Consider the following 18,867-nt stretch of genomic DNA (forward strand, 5'->3'; position numbering starts at 1 on the left):
CAGGTAGGAGAAGTTTTCTGTCATTATTTCTTCAAAGAGGTTTTCAATATCTTGCTCTCTCTCTTCTTCTGGCACCCCTATAATTCGGATGTTGGTACGCTTGAAGCTGTCCCAGTGGCTCCTTACACTATCTTCGTATTTTTGGATTCTTTTTTCATTTTGCTTTTCCTGTTGGGTGTTTTTTGCTTCTTCGTATTTCAAATCTTTGACTTGATTCTTGTGACCCTCTGGTCTGCTGTTGGGAGTCTGTATAATGTTCTTTATTTCAGTCAGTGTATGCTTAATTTCTAGTTGGTCCTTTATCACAACATCGAGGGTCTCATTAGATTTCTTGAGGATCTCATTACATTTATCGGCGGTCTCACCAGTCTTCTTGAAGATCTCACTACATTTATCAGCGGTCTCACCAGTCTTTTCCAGGGCCTTATTAAATTTATCGGCGGCTACGAGACAGTTCTTTAAAGACCTTAAAAGTGTGGTTTTGAACTCTATATCCAGCAGTTTGCTTTCCTCTGATTTTGTCGTTTGTGTCCTGTTTCTTTGTTTTTGGCATTTTTTATACTTTGCCGTGTCAATAGAGTGCCTTTCTGTGCTGTGTCCCAGTTACCTGAGGTAGACACTCTTGGTGCACCCCCTTGTGGTCTTTGTGCACAGTCTTGTTGTAGTTAAGCCTTGATTGTTGTAGGTATCACTGAGAGGAATTGACCTCCAGTCCAATTGGCTGTGAGAATCAGCTGTGTCTGCAGTGGGAGAACTTCTGTGCTGGAGACACCCCTCTGGGGCTAGACTTGCTTCGATGGGGCTTTGGTGCTCACTGAGTCTGCCCCCTGAGTGTGTCTTTTATGATTCCACGGAGCTGCAAACTGGATGGTCCCACTCTGACCTCTGGGCTTCCTGGCTCCTGAATCTCTAGGGAGGTGCTAATCTAGCCTTTGCCTGAGGCTATCCAGCAAAAGTCTCCCTGCAGGGCTTGGGCGGGGCAGTTCCCAGGGGATCAACAGGGCGGGGTTAGCAATTATGGCTGCTCTCAGTCTTGCCCTCAGAGGCTCTGCTTCTCAGTGTCCCAATAATCGCTGCAAGCCCCACAGAGAGAAAGCTACCCTAGGTTTCTGAGCGATGCCAGACAGTCCCACTTCTCCCATATGAGTCTGGGTCCCTAGAGACCCCCCCGGAGCTGGAGCTCAGAACCTGAGACTCCCTCCCAATTGAAAACGTCAACCGCGCCCTCAGCCGCCAGCCCGCTCCGTATGCACTCCGCATCTTAGTATTTTACTTCAGCACTGTGCCTCCTTTGAGTCTTGGTATGCTTTTCTCTTTCCTCCTAGTTGTAGAACTTCCACTTAGCTAGCCTTCCTGTGGTTCTGGATGATGTCCGCTCCATCTTTTAGTTGTATTTTTGAAGTGGTTGTTCGAGGCAGCAAACTCCGGTGTTTTACCTATGCTGCCATCTTGGTTTTTCCCTAAAATGCTTATTTTCTTTGCATTCCCACCCACCACAGTAATGAAAATTCCTGTTTTTCTGAAACTCTGCCAGCACATATGATGGTAAATTTTTTAAAATACTAGCCCAATCAATGAGTATAGAATTACCTCACCTTTGTTTTACTTTCATTTACCTAAAAATTTTTGATGGTGAGCATTTGTTTCATACATATATTCACATTGTCTTTATCATATTTGTTAAAATGTCTGCTCAGAATGTTTTAACAATTTTTAAAATGAATTTATTACCTGGAGAGCATTATGCTAAGCAAAATAAGCCAGTCAGAGAAAGATCAGTATCACATGATATCATCATTTGTGGAATATAATGAACAGCATAAACCAGCGGTTCTCAACCTGGGGGTCATGGCCCCTTTGGGGGTTAAACGACCCTTTCACAGGGGTCGCCTAAGACCATTGGAAAACACATATATAATTATATATTGTTTTTGTGATTAATCACTATGCTTTAATTATGTTCAATTTGTAATAATGAAATTGGGGGTCACCACAACATGAGGAACTTTATTAAAGGGTCGCGGCATTAGGACGGTCGAGGACCACTGGCATAAAGTGATGATCAAAAATAGATTCAGAGACAAAAGCATCAAAGAGACTGTCAAACCTCAGAAAAAGGGCATGAGAGGGTGAGCGGGGTTTGGAGGATAAGAGATCAGCCAAAGAACTTGTATGCGTATAAGCATAATCAATGGGCACAGACAATGCGGGAGTGGAAGCCAGGGTGGGGGAGGAGGGGTTTGGCTGGAGAGGTCAAAGGGTTGAAAATGGGACATAAGTAATTCTTTCAACAATAAGAAATTAAAAATATAAAATGAGCCCTAGCTTGTTTGCCACAGTGGATAGAACGTCAGCCTGTGGACTGAAGGGTACCAGGTTCAATTCAAGTCAAGGGCACATGCCCAGTTGTGGGCTCCATTCCTAGTGGGGTGTGCACAGGAGGCAGGCGATCAATTATTCTCTCTCATCATTGATGTTTCTCTCTCTCTTTCTCTCCCTCTCTGAAATCCATAAAAGCATATATTACCAGTTGTTCTGCTGTTCGGTCTCTTTGCATATTAGCCTTTAAATACACAAAGAGACTAAACAGCAGAACAACTGGTCACTATGATGCGCACTGACAACTAGGGTACAGACGGTCAATGCAGGAGCTGCACCCTGGTTGTCAGTGCGCTGCCACAGGAGAGCGCCGCTCAGCCAGAAGCTGGGCTCAAAGCTGCCAAGTGCAGTGCAGGTGGCAGAAGCCTCTCCCACCTCTGTGGCCCTACTTGGGGAGCGGGCCTAAGCTGTCAGTCGGACATCTCCCAAGGGATCCCAGACTGTGAGAGGGCTCAGGCCAAGCTGAGGGACCACCCTCTCCCTAGTGCTAGAATTTCATGCACCAGGCCTCTAATATGTGTGTGTGTGAATTTATTATTTAACCAAAAGGAGGACAGTGCACAATTTAAGAAATATTTGAAGTTCACTCATACCTCAATGACTCAAGTAACTTTTTTGCTATGTATATGGAACCATAGGTTTTGAATATTGGAATGGAAAATTTTCCCTCACATTTTTCCTAGGTATAATTTAAACCCACTTATATCATACTCTCACAGGTTTAATCTGTATTGGTAACATTCTCCACCATTCTTATTTAAGTCTAAGCATTCAAAATTCAAGTGAAGTCTAGGATTGTAATCTTTATTAATATCCCTTGTGTAAATACTTTCATCATTGGAGGTTCAAACGGCCAAAATGATGGCTCTGAACATGGACATGATAAGATATTACAGTAGTACATCATTATATTTTTTATTTCCAATATGCTGATACAGTAGCACCAATTATGTTCAAAAATTTTCATAATAAAACAGTAAAATTATTGGGAAACATCAAGTTTAAACTGTTTTCAAAAACTGATTTAAGTAAAATTGATTTAAAATGGACATTAAAAAAATATATATCCTTTTGGTTTTCCCTGCATGTCTGCATCGTTGATTCCAAGTTCCCCTGCCCTTATCAGTGCTTCATTCTCGACCTATGAAATAGTTGATGCAGTAATACAGTCTGACATTGAAATAGGTTACTTTAAATATTTTCTTGTAAAAAAGACACTTATGAAATCCCATGAATCCTATTCTAGCTTTCCACCACTATCTGTCATCATGATGGGTTTTGTATCTATCTATTCTCAGGTACATTATTGGGTTGTTTTACTTAAAATGTCACATATGTCTGACCGAGGTCAAACAGCTAAGTGGGTCAGAGAACAATTTCAATAATGGAATGTTGCAAATTCCACCCCTGGTGAGATCAATTACAAGAGTTAATCAAAGAATATATAAAATTAATGGAAAAAATTCTCTCTCTCTCTCTCTCTCTCTCTCTCTCTCTGTATGTATATATATATATATATATATATATATATATATATATATATATATCCTATCTAATAAAAGAGAAAAATGGTAATTGGCGTACGACGATACCCTTTTCATTGGCTAATCAGGGCTATATGCAAATTAACTGCCAACTAAGATTGGCAGTTAACTGCCAACAAGATGGCGGTTAATTTGCATATGTAGGCACAATGCAGGGAGGCGAAAGGGAAAGCAGGAAGAAGCCCCCTGCCACTGACAGTGATCGGAAACCCAGGGGGGAGCTAAGAGCTGGGGGGGCAGGGCAAAGGCGGCCCTGGGGCCGCCTTTGCCCTGCCCCCCAGCCATGATCGGAGAATCAAGCGCCTTTGCCGCCCTGGCCAGTGATAGCAGGAAGTAGGGGTGGAGCCAGTGATGGGAGCTGGGCACGGTCGAAGCTGGCAGTCCCGGGAGCAAGGGGTCCCTTGCCTGGGCCTAAAGCGGAGCCCACGATCGCGGGGCCGCTGCAGCTGCGGGTCCCTGCTGCGCGGGCCGGACGCTTAGGCCAGAGGTGTTAGGCCTGGGCAGGGGCGGAGCCTGCAACCACGGGGAGCTGGGGGTCCCCTGCCCAGGCCTGACACCTCTGCCGGAGGCCTCAGGCCTGGTCAAGGGGCCGATCTGGTGATTGGTGATCGGAGGGTGATGAGGGTCAACTCCTCTGGCCGAGGCATCAGGCCTGGGTGGGGGGCGGAGCAGGGGATTGGGGGGATATGATGGTCCCCTTGCCCAGGCCTGAAGCCTGGGTCAGAGGCGTCAGGCTTGGGCGGGGGGTGGAGCAAGCGATCAGAGGGAGATGGGGGTCCCCTGCCCAGGCATGATTCCTGGGCCAGAGGCCTCAGGCCTGGGCGGGGGCCAGAGCCAGTGATCGGGGGGAGATGGGGGTCACCTGTCCAAGCCTGACACCTCTGGCAGAGGCGTCAGGCCTGGGCAAGGGGCCGATCAGGCGATCGGAGGGTGATGGGGGGTCTACGCCTCTGGCTGAGGCATCAGGCCTGGGCAAGGGGCCGATCAGGCGATCGGAGGGTGATGGGGGTCTACGCCTCTGGCCGAGGCATCAGGCCTGGGCAAGGGGCTGATCCTGCGATTGGAGGGTGATGGGGTTCAACGCCTGAGGGCTCCCAGTATGTGAGAGGGGGCAGGCTGGGCTGAGGGACACTCCCCTCCCCACACACACTCAGTGCACGAATTTCGTGCACCGGGCCCCTAGTATATATATATATATATATATACACACACACACACACACACCGAGTGGCCAGATTATTTTGACCACCCCATCAGTACTTCATTGACACTTCCAAAAATACTGAATATTGAAAACTTTCTGAGAAAATACTCTCAAGGTATTATTATTACTATTATTTGCATAACTAATTCACTTCATTGTACTGATGGGATGGTCATAATAATTTGGCTGGTCATAATAATCTGAATATATGTGTGTGTGTGTGTGTATGTATATATATATATATATATATATATATATATATATATATATATATATATCCCTATTTCTCTGTCTCAAATCAATCATTTGTTTTAATCAACTAGTCAGTCCACACAAATGTGAACACCAGCAGAGCCCAGGGACCTGTGGTGACTAGCAGCCATGGTTCTCTTGAGGGCAGAGCATGCAATGGATGATCCAAAGAACAGTATGAGAGATGCCCTTTATGTCAGTGTAGCAGGTGGGGGAACCGGGCTGAGCTGCACAGTCACCCACAGGGCATGATGACATCAGTGTGGTCCCTGGGACTAAAACCGGAGCAGCCGGGCACTAACATTGACAGACGAGTGAATGAAAAGGGAGTCCATTTCTGATGGTGTCTTCATGATATGATATGGGAAATTTTAGGATAATTTCTAACAAGATGGGTTGTTGTGGTGCTACATGCGAGGTCCAGAACTTAGGTGACATATATGTGCCCACCTGTCATTTCTAGTTGAGGGCTGACCCAGTGAACAATAGGAATGAGATAGCATACATCAGTGTCACCTGCACTTGAAAATCTCCACCAGTATGGGGAATGGAGAACTTAGAAGGTTGAGAGAGAAATATATTACAGAAGTGGTGAACTAGAATTTTAGAAAATAAGCTATTTAGAAAACAACCTGTCCTTGTGATGGCTCATTTATGTCATTAGTGAAGATGTGCCTCTGGGAATGAAGCTGTGAGACAAATGTGGATCAAAGAACTACGGGCAGCAGGTAATGCGAAGTGATGGCCTCAGCAAACTGGGATTGGAGTCGGAAGTGTAATGTTCATTACCATTTTGGTGTCTTTGAGGGACAATTTGGAGGACAACATGGGTATTGTGTGACAAGACCAGTGTCAAGTCACTCACACTCCCTTTATGTGCAACATCTCGTCCTACCCTATGTTACTGACAGCCACTGTTATTGAAAAGGGGCAGTCTGACTCTCATTTGAGGCCCAGAGCACAGGTATGTTATAACTGCTTATCTGCCTTTATTGTTGTGAGAGACACAGCATCAATCTACACTAATAAAAGACAAACATGCAAATTGCCTGCACCTTCGCTGTGCCTTAAGCCACGCCCACCAGCCAGTCAGAGCGACTATATGCAAATTAACCAAACAAGATGGCAGCCGGCAGCCACAGAGCTGGAGCAAGCAGGAGGCTTGGTTGCCCCAATGATGGAGGAAGCCAAGCTTCCTGCTTGCCATGGCGGGCTCTGAGCTCCACTCAAAGCAACAAAGTTTCAATTATAGAAGGTAAAGAAACCCCAGATACCTGCTTTCAGCTGTCCATGGCCACGGAGCTGGAGTGACCAGGAGGCTTCCCTCCCGCCCACGCTGGCCAGCTCTGAGCTCCTCTCAAAGCTACAAAGTTTCAATTATAGAAGGTAAAGAAACCCCAGATACCTGCTTTCAGCTGGCCGTGGCCACGGAGCTGGAGTGACCAGGAGGCTTCCCTCCCGCCCACGCTGGCCAGCTCTGAGCTCCTCTCAAAGCAACAAAGTTTCAATTATAGAAGGTAAATAAACCCCAGATACCTGCTTTCAGCTGTCCGTGGCCACGGTCCTGGAGCGACCAGGAGGCTTCCCTCCCACCCACCCTGGCCAGCTCTGAGCTCCTCTCAAAGCTACAAAGTTTCAATTATAGAAGGTAAATAAATCCCAGAATTAAACAAGAAAAGAAAAGAAAGTAAGGAGAGGCTGGGAGCTTCCGTCGCCAGGGGGCTTGGCCAGCCTGGAAACAGCCCTCAGCCCCTCACCCAGACTGGGCAGGCACCCCAGTGGGACTCCCCACCCTAAAGGTCGTGTGGCCAGCCTGAAAACAGCCTTCAGCCCCTCACCCAGGCTAGCGAAACCACCATGGGGTGAGGGTCCCCTTTGGGGGGGTGGTGCTTGACCAGCCTGAAAACACCCATCAGCCTCTCACCTCAGCTGGCCAGGCACCCCAGTGGGGATCCCCACCCTGATCTGGGTCACCCTTCAGGGCAAACCAGCTGGCCCCCACCCATGCACCAGGCCTCTATCCTATATAATAAAATGGTAATATGCAAACTGACCCTAACAGCAGAACAACTGGGAATGACTGGTCACTGTGACACACACTGACCACCAGGGGGCAGACGCTCAATGCAGGAGCTGCCCCCTGGAGGTCAGTGCACTCCCACAGGGGGAGCTCTCCTCAGCCACAAGCTAGGCTGATGGCTGCCAGTACAGCAGTGGTGGGAGCCTCTCCGACTTCCTCAGGAGCACTAAGGATGTCCGACTGCAGCTTAGGCCTGCTTCCTGCTGGCAAGTGGACATCCCCCAAGGGCTGCCAGGCTGCCAGAGGGATATGTGACTACCAGCTTGGGCCCAATCCTCCAGGGAGTGGGCCTAAGCCAGCGGGTGGACATCCTCCGAGGGGTCCCAGACTGCAAGAGGGCATAGGCTGGGCTGAGGGATCTCCCCCAAGTGCACAAATTTTTGTGCACCGGGCCTCTAGTAGGAGTATAAGGAGAGATTGACTTTGATGGGACTAAGGCCTGCTGTCTTCCCTGATGTGGGGAGTAGAGGAAGCAGATGGATGTGCAGGGTGGGGAGTGTGACAAACTTGGCATCTCAAGAGAGAATCTTATCATGGGATGTACTCTCCTCATTATGACAGGATATGAACTTTGAGGACGTGGCCATTGCATTCGCTCAGGAAGAGTGGGAGATTCTTGATGAGGCTCAGAGACGTCTGTACTGTGATGTGATGTGATGCTGGAAGTGTTTTCATTTGTATCATTTGTATGTAAGGCCTTCATTTCTCCTAGTGTCCTGAAGTGATGCCCACCCTTTATTTATTCTCCAGATATAGCAGTCTCTCTCTCAAAGCAAGACCATGGGCTCTGCTCATTTCCCCCACTGTCTTGTGAAATGGGCTGTGGCTGCCAGTGCTGAGCACTCAGAGAGCCCTGAGCAATAGAGTACACAAACTTCCCTAACACCAGTTGCCTCAGAACCTGCAGGAAGTGTCTGGGTGTCAGCAGTCTTACAGACAGCCTAATGGGTCCCTCCTGCTCTTCCTGACCCAGGAAGGGGGACTATCCAGATCCATGGCCTCCACTTCTGCACCTTTCCTGTTGGTGAATGCCTGTACCAGGTATCTTCTTTATATACATGAACCAGGGGCTGTTTTTGTAAGACCCTCCTTCCATTGTTGTTTGTAATATTACCTTCTGTGAGTACTATTGCAAGCGGAATGCTATGGGCAAGTGATAGCTGTTTACCTCTGTTATCTTTCATTGATACTTGGAATATTTCGTTTGTACATATTTCTAGAGAAGGAGGTGCAGGGAGAACCCTGGGTTTCTTCAGGGTGAACATACAGGATGGTCCTAGAGGAAGCCTGGCCTGGCTGAGTTGCAACTCGGGGGAGGTATGATATAAGGATGGTGTTCAGATTACCAGGAACCTGCTCCTGTGTAATGATGTTTGGTGCAAGTTCCAATGGCCACCCTTCATTTATACATTTCCTTTTCCATATTTGGCACTTTACTGGCTTCTCATTTCATCATTGACTTGCTAGCTTTGGCTATCTTTGCCTTTGTGTCCTTTTTACATCACCTATTCCTTTGCACAGCTCTTCCTGTAGTATTCTACAACATGGACCTATGCAAGTGTTATAAGGAGCACATACACTGAGTGGCCAGATTAACACATTGTATGTGGGAAACGTATTTATACGTTTTACCTATACGTTTTGTGTTGACTGCCCGCATACAATGTTTTGTTATGACCACCCCATCAGTACTTCATTGACACTTCCAAAATACTGAATATTGAAAACTTCCTAAGCAAATACTCTCAAGGTTTTAGTATTATTATTGTTGTCATCATTATTTGCATAACTAATTAATTTCATTGTACTTATGTGGTGGTCATAATAATCTGGCCGGTCATAATAATCTGGCCACTCATGTACATGCTTAAATACCTCTAAAATTCCAGCTACTTGTTTATTGAGTTTTACTTGGAATGAGATGTAATCAACCTTCTGCACAGCTTGCCCATGTCGCCAGCATAGAAGATCTGCTGCAGTGATGACAAACCTTTTGAGCTCGGCGTGTCAGCATTTTGAAAAACCCTAACTTAACTCTGGTGCCGTGTCACAAATAGCAATTTTTTGATATTTGCAACCATAGTAAAACAAAGATTTTTATTTTTGATATTTATTTTATATATTTAAATGCCATTTAACAATGAAAATTCAACCAAAAAAAAATTGAGTTTGCGTGTCAACTTTGACAAGCGTGTCATAGGTTCGCCATCACTGATCTACTGAATACTGTTAGCAGCAGAATGAGCTGGACAGTCCGCTTCTATTCCATGTGGTGCTTGTCATGTTTTTGCTCTATTTCTGTTGAAGTCTCCCTTGCTTTGCAGTGTTCAGTGCTCAAGAACTTCACAGTGACCTCTTTCTAATCCATCTTTGAGGTCTTTTATTTTCAGCCAATTGCATGAAACCAATGTAGTATGTGCAACCCACTGCTATAATGGGACTTCCCCCTGTCACCAGAGTCAACATTCATTTCCTCATCATTCCTCTGTTTTCAGGTCCTTGGTGTAAGATGGATGATGTGGAGGGCTAGTCTCAGCACAATGTATCTGTAGGAGATTCTCAGGTCAGGGCTTCCAAGACAGCCGCAGCCACCCAGAGGACCCATCTGTGTAAGCCGTGCTTCTCAGTGTTTAAAGAGACTTTGCACCTGAGTAAGTTACAAGTGGTTTACTTTGAGAAGAACATGTTCTTAAGTGATGCGTGTGTGAGAGACTTGTGTTTCAGTGCAAACCCTCACCAGCAGCAGAAGGATGCCAGTGGAGAGAAGCCCTGGAAAGAAGATATGGAGAGTACCTTGCTTGTGACCAGTTGCTGCTTCTAATTATCTGGGATTCCTCTAGCTAGTACGGAGGTTGGGGGAAACTTCCCAGCCATCTTAGGCTTCTCCAGCACCAGGCCACTCTTAACACTATGGAGCCACCCAGTAACAATGAGATTTCACAGGAATTTCTAAGTGGAAAAAGACATCACCAGTGGGTGGAATGTGAAAGAGCTGACAGCCAGAAACAGAAAGTTGCTTATCAGAAAGGTCTCTGCTCTGGAGATATGATTTCTGAGCATAATAAATGTGGGGAAGTGTGTAGACAAATGTTTAACCACCCTCCACATGGGAGAGTTCACACTGGAGAAAAGCCATATGAGTGTAGCGAATGTGGGAAGCATTTCAGAGAAAAGGCTGCCCTCACTGTACACCGCAGAGTTCACACTGGAGAAAAGCCATATGAGTGTAGTGAATGTGGGAAGCATTTCAGAGAAAAGGCTACCCTCATTAACCACAGCAGAGTTCACACTGGAGAAAAGCCATATGAGTGTAGTGAATGTGGGAAGCATTTCAGAAAAAAGGCTGCCCTCACTGTACACTGCAGAGTTCACACTGGAGAAAAGCCATATGAGTGTGGTGAATGTGGGAAGCATTTCAGACAAAGGACTGCCCTCACTAAACACCACAGAGTTCACACTGGGGAAAAGCCATATGAGTGTACCGAATGTGGGAAGCGTTTCAGAGAAAAGGCTGCCCTCACTATACACCAAAGAGTTCACACTGGAGAAAAGCCGTATGAGTGTAGTGAATGTGGGAAGCATTTCAGAGAAAAGGCTGAACTCACTAAACACCACAGAGTTCACACTGGAGAAAAGCCATATGAGTGTAGCGAATGTGGAAAGCATTTCAGAGAAAAGGCTGCCCTCACTATACACCAAAGAGTTCACAGTGAAGAAAAGCCATATGAGTGTAGTGAATGTGGGAAGCATTTCAGAGAAAAGGCTGCCCTCACTATACACCAAAGAGTTCACACTGGAGAAAAGCCATATGAGTGTAGTGAATGTGGGAAGCATTTCAGAGAAAAGGCTACCCTCATTAACCACAGCAGAGTTCACACTGGAGAAAAGCCATATGAGTGTAGTGAATGTGGGAAGCATTTCAGAAAAAAGGCTGCCCTCACTGTACACTGCAGAGTTCACACTGGAGAAAAGCCATATGAGTGTGGTGAATGTGGGAAGCATTTCAGACAAAGGACTGCCCTCACTAAACACCACAGAGTTCACACTGGGGAAAAGCCATATGAGTGTACCGAATGTGGGAAGCGTTTCAGAGAAAAGGCTGCCCTCACTATACACCAAAGAGTTCACACTGGAGAAAAGCCGTATGAGTGTAGTGAATGTGGGAAGCATTTCAGAGAAAAGGCTACCCTCATTAACCACAGCAGAGTTCACACTGGAGAAAAGCCATATGAGTGTAGTGAATGTGGGAAGCATTTCACTGAAAGGGCTGAACTCACTAAACACTACAGAGTTCACACTGGAGAAAAGCCATATGAGTGTAGTGAATGTGGGAAGCATTTCAGACAAAGGACTGCCTTCACTAAACACCACAGAGTTCACACTGGTGAAAAGCCGTATGAGCGTACCGAATGTGGGAAGCGTTTGAGAGAAAAGGCTGCCCTCACTGTACACCAAAGAGTTCACACTGGAGAAAAGCCCTATGAGTGTACTGAATGTGGGAAGCATTTCAGAAAAAAGGCTGCCCTCACTGTACACTGCTGAGTTCACACTGGAGAAAAGCCATATGAGTGTAGCGAATGTGGGAAGCATTTCACTGGAAGGACTGAACTCACTAAACACCACAGAGTCCACACTGGGGAAAAGCCATATGAGTGTACTTAATGTGGGAAGCATTTCAGTACAAGGTCTATCCTCACTAACCACAGCAGAGTTCACACTGGAGAATAGCCATATGAGTGTAGTGAATGTATAAAGCATTTCAGAAAAAAGGCGGCCCTCACTGTACACTGCAGAGTTCACACTGGAGAAAAGCCATATGAGTGTAGTGAATGTGGGAAGCATTTCACTGAAAGGGCTGAACTCACTAAACACTACAGAGTTCACACTGGAGAAAAGCCATATGAGTGTAGCGAGTGTGGAAAGCATTTCAGAGAAAAGGCTGCCCTCACTATACACCAAAGAGTTCACAGTGAAGAAAAGCCTTATGAGTGTAATGAATGTGGGAAGCATTTCAGAGAAAAGGCTGCCCTCACTAAACACCACAGAGTTCACACTGGAGAAAAGCCATATGTGTGTAGCGAATGTGGGAAGCATTTTAGTAAAAGGTCTACCCTCACTAAACACCGCAGAGTTCACACTGGATAAAAGCCATATGAGTGTAGTGAATGAGGGAAGTTCTTTAGTGAAAGCTCTATCCCCAGTGAACACAAGAGAGTTCACACTGGTGAGTGTATTGATTGTGGGATATCTTTTAGCTACAACCATAACCTGGTTAGACACCTGAAATTTCACACTGGAGAAAAGATGTAAATGTTCAGGGAATGTTTTATTTTTCTCAATAAGAATAAGAACACTTAAGGGGCTCTATGGGACCCTTTACATCAATGTAAACCCCTTTACTGAGAATATACACTCTGCTAGATTTGTCACAAATTTGAGGTACAAGGGAGACTTGAAGGAGCTGTGTTGTACTTGCTAACATGTTCAGACCTACAACCCAAATGATGTCACTGTGAATGTTTATCGCTGAAGAGGTTTCACCTCTAACACCTGGCTCACCTGAGGAGTGTGCATCGGTCACATTCCTTGGGTGCTCAGGGGAATGTATTCTGTGTTCTCACTTCTGCTTGAGGTAATTATGATTCCTCCAAGCTCTTGGCAGTATCTTTATTCATTTCTCTATGACTAGAAAATGGACCTGACCCAGGATTCATCCAGAGCACCCGTTCTCAGCTAAGAAGTGCTACCTCTTTCAGGGACATAGTGGTACTGACATTATGGTTTGATAAATTTTGAGGGTTTTTATTCACCAACTTGCCAACTCTGTGCTCTCCTCTGCTCTGGTTTATGATCTTTTTTATAAAGGTGTTTTAACATTTATGTTGTTATTTATTAGTGCATTATTTTCAACACCAACTACTCTAAACCTAAATTTGCCACAGTCTGTATTTACCTCCAGTCATTTTGAAATATTTCTGCTTCCCCAACCCTCCATGCAGACATTGATTTACCTTCTTTTACAATACAGTAGTTCATATTTTTCATAATTTTATTAGCACTATAAGGTGAATTCTCTTTAACAAACACTGGCTTCCTTCATGCTACACAGATAGTTTGAGATTTAACACTAATGTTTATATAAATAGTTAATTTTTTATTTCTAGAAAATATTGTATTCTATGGATAACCACTTTTACTATTGAGCTGCCTATGATTTCAGTTATTTCTATGTTTGGGGTTTTATAAATAAAACAGCTCAGAATATTGTATTCCATTTTTCTACAGATGTATGTTTTATCAAATTGTTTCAGTGTCAGTGAATGTGGTACATTTCAACATATATGGAACTGTGACCTCAAATGGTCAATCACTTTGCCTTCCCACCCACCCAGAGAATTCTATGCAACTCTGCCAGCACATGCAAAGGTTAATCTTTTTAAGTACTAGCCCCATCAATGAGTGTACTGTTAACTCGCTTTTGTTTTAAATTCATTTCCATAAAAATGTTTGATGGTGATCATTTCTTTGTGTATTTCTTTCACTGTCTTTATCTTCTTTGTTAAAAGGCTCAGGATTTTTTGTTTACTTTTAAAGTTAATTTATTAATCTATTCTAACCAATAGGAGTGTGGTGCAGCCTCTATGACATATGTTTGAATTTCACTCAGTCCTCAGATACTCAACTGATTTTTTGGCCATATGGAATTCTTGGTTTTTGAATTCTATAAACAAAATGGTTTTTCTCAATTTTTACGATTTATAGCCCACTTGTACCATACACTTATACATTTAATCTGCATTGTTAGTTCTCCACCAGTGTTCTTTAAGTTTAAGCATTTAATGATACATTGAAGTCTAGGTTTGTAGTAGTTGAAAACTTCCCTGGTGTAAATATCACCACCACATTGAAACTGCCAAAATGATGGCATTGAACATGGACATAAGATATTTCAGTAGTACATCATTATATTTTACTAGTGGCTGGGTGTATGGACTTGTGCACATTGAAAGGAAATTAATTAGAAAATGACAAGTGGGGTGGGACTGGCTGAAACGGGTCCCTCACACCCTAGTGCCAGCCTTGCCCAGTCCCTCCCCATTAGGCCGCACCTGGGGCAGCGCCTTGGCTTCAAGGGTGTCTGTTGAATGAGTGGGATTCTTCTGGCAGGTGAGGTCCTGCGGCCTGGCCTGCATGGAATCGGGCCGAAACCAGCTCTCCGATATCTGCTGAGGGGTCCTGGATTATGAGAGGGCAGTTCTCAGGTGACACACCCAGAATCAGGCTCCCTCCTCTCTGGTTCCGGGATGCGTGACCCGAGAATCGCCGTTGCCTTCCATCACTATCTCTCATCCCAGTGGTTCTGGTATCTATCTATTCTCAGAGACATTAGTGACTCATTTTACTAAAACCCCCGATAAGTTTCTCCCTGGCCAGAGAGCTCAGTTGATTAAAGCATCATCTCAATAGAGCCAAGTTTGTGGGTTCCATCCTCAGTCAAGCTCCATGCAAGAATCAAACAATGTGCTGCCACCGAGACGTAGCAGCTGGTTCCGGAGCCGGAGGCACCACCAGGGATTATTGGATCCAGCAGATTGTCCCTGGATCCAGGCTGAACAATCTGCATTTCCATCTGAACCACAGGAAAAAGAGTAGCTGGTCGGTGGAATTCCTGCTCCAAGGACACGATGCTTTCCAAGCTAGCTCGTCTGCAGACTGTGGCGGGGCTTTGCCAGGGCGCCCACAGGTCAGTGGCTTCTGCTACATCCGTGACGACTAAGAAGACGGTCCAAGGCCGTCTATGATCTGATGACGATTTTGAACGGGAAGTCAAGTATGGCGCTCACAACAAAAGCTTGTCCCAAAATTCACGCAAGAAGTAATTTTGATAGAAAACACAGGTTTATAATTAAAACTTGTAAATTTTTTATTGATTCATAAAGTATACAGTATAGGGTTATGTATGGAATAGCACATCGGGTAAATGGCCTCCACGGCTTTGCTGGCACATACGCAAAGCCATGGTCTTCATTGGTCTTCATTGGTCTTCATTGTCCCTGCTCCTGGGCCATAATTGGTACTTGGTAATGCTTATCAAATTGAAGGGATTGAAATCACAGGGTAACAGATATTAGAATCTTATTCAATAAACGAAGTAAAATTCGGCTTTAATTTTTTGTTCTTAATGCTCATGCAAAATTCAAATCTTGTGTGAATTTTGGGACACTCTTTACCACCCCTTACCGGTCACCCTGGAGAGAGGGACAGGTATTTCCCTGTGGGATGTGGAAGGCAGGAAATCCTTTGATTTCCTGAGTGCGCACAGCCCCGTCAACCAAGGGCATTGCCACCCCAAGATCATGGACGCCCTGAAGAGCCAGGAGGAGAAGCTGACGCCGACCTCGCGGGCCTCCTACAACAATGTGCTGGGCGAGGACGCGGAGAAAGTCACGAAGCTCACCTACCGCCAGGTTCTCCCCATGAGCACAGGGTGGAGCCGGGGAGACCGCTTGCAAGCTAGTGCAGTGGTGGGGCTGCACCGTAAAGGGCATCCCCAAGGTCAAAGCCAATAACGTCTTCGCAGCTGGAAACTTTTGGGGCAGGACTCCGTGTGCCATCTCCAGCTCCATGGACCCCAGCAGCGACGACGGCTTTGTCCCCTTCGTGCCGGGGTTCAAGATCATTCCCTACAACGACCTGCCTGCTCTCGGTGCTCTTCAGGATCCAAAAGATGCCGCGTTCATGGTCGAACCCATTCAAGGTGAGGCGGGTGTCATTGACCCGACCCAGGCTACCTGATGGGTGTGCGCGAGCTCTGCGCCAGGCACCAGGTCCTGTTTATTGAATGAGACCCAGACGGGACTGGCCAGGACTGGTTGATGGCTGGCGGTCGGCCATGAAAACGTCAGGCCTGACCTCGTCCTCCTGGGCAAGGCCCTTACCGGTGGCTTGTGCCCCGTGTGGGCGGTGCTGTGTGACCACGAGATCATGCTAGCCTGGGAGCGCGGCTCCCCGTAAGGTTGCAACCCCCTGGGCAGCCGCGGGGCCAACGCCGCCTGGGAGGTTTTGGAAGAAGAGAACGAGCTCAGGAAGCTGCCCTTGGACATCGTGACCCCGTGCGCGGGAAGGGGCTGCTGGACGCCATCGTCACCCGGGAAACCGAAGATTCCGATGCTTGGAAGGTGCGCCTGCGCCTTCGAGATAATGGACTTCTGGCCAAGCCTCCGCTGGTCATCAAGGAGGACGAGGTCCAGGAGGCCGAGGAGATCATCAACAAGATCATCAGTCTTTCTGGGCCCGCCTCCGCTGGCTTTCTGAGGGCGGGGCCTGCTTCCCTGGGGTGGGGCCTGTTCCCATGGGGCGGGGCCTGCTTCCCCAGGGGCGGAGCCAGCTGGGCTGGCAGCTTGGCCACATCCTCATAACAGCCTGTGTGGTGCCGCTCTCAGCGCGGGCTCATTCCACTCCCGTGTCTTCAAGGACCTTTTAAAACATATGTTATTTTCAGTTCATACATGCTAGCGCGGCATTTATACCCACGCAGGTTGCTGTCTAAGAGAACGTGAGGGAGTCTGTTTGATCACGTGTGTGTGTTGAGGAGAAATGCTCCCTCTGTATGTAGGCAGCCTTTTCAGCAAGTTCCATGTGGTTTTTACAGGTTTTTATCATTTCCTCGCTGGTGTAAATATATTGTATTTCAAAAAGTTATATGGGGTTTTACATAGAAGACTGCTTTAACCTTATAAAGTTGAATCATAATCACTGAATTTTAGGAAGGATGAAATGGTTAACCTTACATAAAAGTACTAGGTTTAAATAAACTTTACATTAGCCAACACCAAGACATGTCATTATTTTGAATTGAGAACTAATGTTCAACATTCCCAAATTACGTTTTCAGTGTTGGTATAATTTGTAAAAAATACTCATTTTCAGTTTTTCTTTAAATTTAAAATAAAGCTTATATTAAAAAAAAGAATCAAACAATGTATAAAATTAGTGGAACACAAAATGGGAGTTTCCCTCTCCCTATTCTTCTCTCTCTTTCTCTCTCCTCAATATATTTGTGTGTTTTTTCACCAAATGAGTCAACACATGCGAACACCATCACGGACCAGGCAGGGACCCTGTGGTGAACCAGCCATAAGGGTTCTCATGAGGGCAGAGCACACAGTGAGGGAGAGGACAGGAGGGGAGGGGCCCTGCTGTCAGTGTGGAGGGTAGGGAACTGGGGCTGAGCTAAAGAGTCACCCACAGGTAATTATGGCATCTGTGCTCCCTGAGACTAAACCCTAAGGGGCTGGGAAAAGCTCTGGGCCTGGACATGGGCTTTGTGGTCTCAGCACCTTCCAGCCAGGGGTTGAGACTGAGCTATTTTGGATTCAGGTGGTTGAGGAGCCCAGATCCCTCCCAGGCATTCTGGAGCAGCTCCTAATACTTGAGGCCCTCAAATAAGTTCACCTAGCTCTGAGCAGCCCATACACTCTCCTAAGCTCCACGGGCATTGTTTGAATTTCTCTATTTTTGCATTTCTGGGTAATTTTCCATTTTCATTTCATTAAAAATACCACTGCCCAACCAGTCCTGGAGGGAGCATGGATTCTCCAGGAAATGGTGCTGTGTGTTTTTAATGGTGAGACCATTCTGAAGTACAAGCATTTCCTGAAGGAGAGGCTTGGTCTTGACATGATACCACATTGGGGGGATGCATTCCAGGTGGTCTCCCCGCTCCATAAGTTTGGCCTGTACCGAGCAGACCCTTGCACCTGGAGTGAGGTGATGGAGCCTGGACTCTGAGGGACAACATACCGTGGGATGTGAGGTTGAGGGGGCAGAGAGGTTGGGCCCCTGGACAGGTTTGGTTGTAGGGTTTCCTGCCAGCATATGGGGGTGTGTCCATTGTGTGTGTGTGTCCTGTGGTGCCGGGAGCCAGTCCATGCTTGCTGTTTCAAGGGACCTGGCATATATAGCATATGGTTCTTAATATGTTTGCTCACCTTCTTGGCGCTGTGTTTTAACCAAGGTCACCTATCCGAAAAAGGTTGTTTCCCCAGGTAGGGATTTTCCCCTGAAGTTAGGGAGGGAATAAAACACCTTAACTAAGTGCCAGGCGGGTAATTAATCACTTTAACTACAAACAATCATGCTTAAGCTGCATAATCTTTACTCCCTGGAATGGAGATAAGAAACGCCCTAACCTTTGTAATAGAGATTGATAGGATTGAATCAACTGGTATAAATACAGATGTAACAAGACAGAGAGAGACAGAACTTAGAACACAGAACTTAGAACACAGAACTTAGAACAGAGAACCTACAGACAGAACCTACACAGAACCTACAGACAGAAGAACTTCGCTGGAGAGAACATGGCAAAAGATCCTGGACTGAACCTGACTACAGAAATTGGCAAG

General features: G+C 46.0%; 1 protein-coding gene and 2 pseudogenes across 1 annotated transcript in view; all 3 read left to right on the plus strand.

Annotated features, from left to right (window-relative positions):
* The window catches only part of LOC132222878 (zinc finger protein 551-like), a 199,871-nt gene that overhangs the window by 12,280 nt on the left and 168,724 nt on the right, over positions 1 to 18,867 (plus strand). The gene's annotated exons all lie outside the window — the stretch shown is intronic.
* LOC132222771 (zinc finger protein 850-like) lies at positions 10,168 to 14,018 on the plus strand (annotated as a pseudogene).
* LOC132222772 (ornithine aminotransferase, mitochondrial-like) lies at positions 14,229 to 17,956 on the plus strand (annotated as a pseudogene).

Source organism: Myotis daubentonii, chromosome 21 (assembly GCF_963259705.1).
Source record: "Myotis daubentonii chromosome 21, mMyoDau2.1, whole genome shotgun sequence".
Classification (NCBI taxonomy): domain Eukaryota; kingdom Metazoa; phylum Chordata; class Mammalia; order Chiroptera; family Vespertilionidae; genus Myotis; species Myotis daubentonii.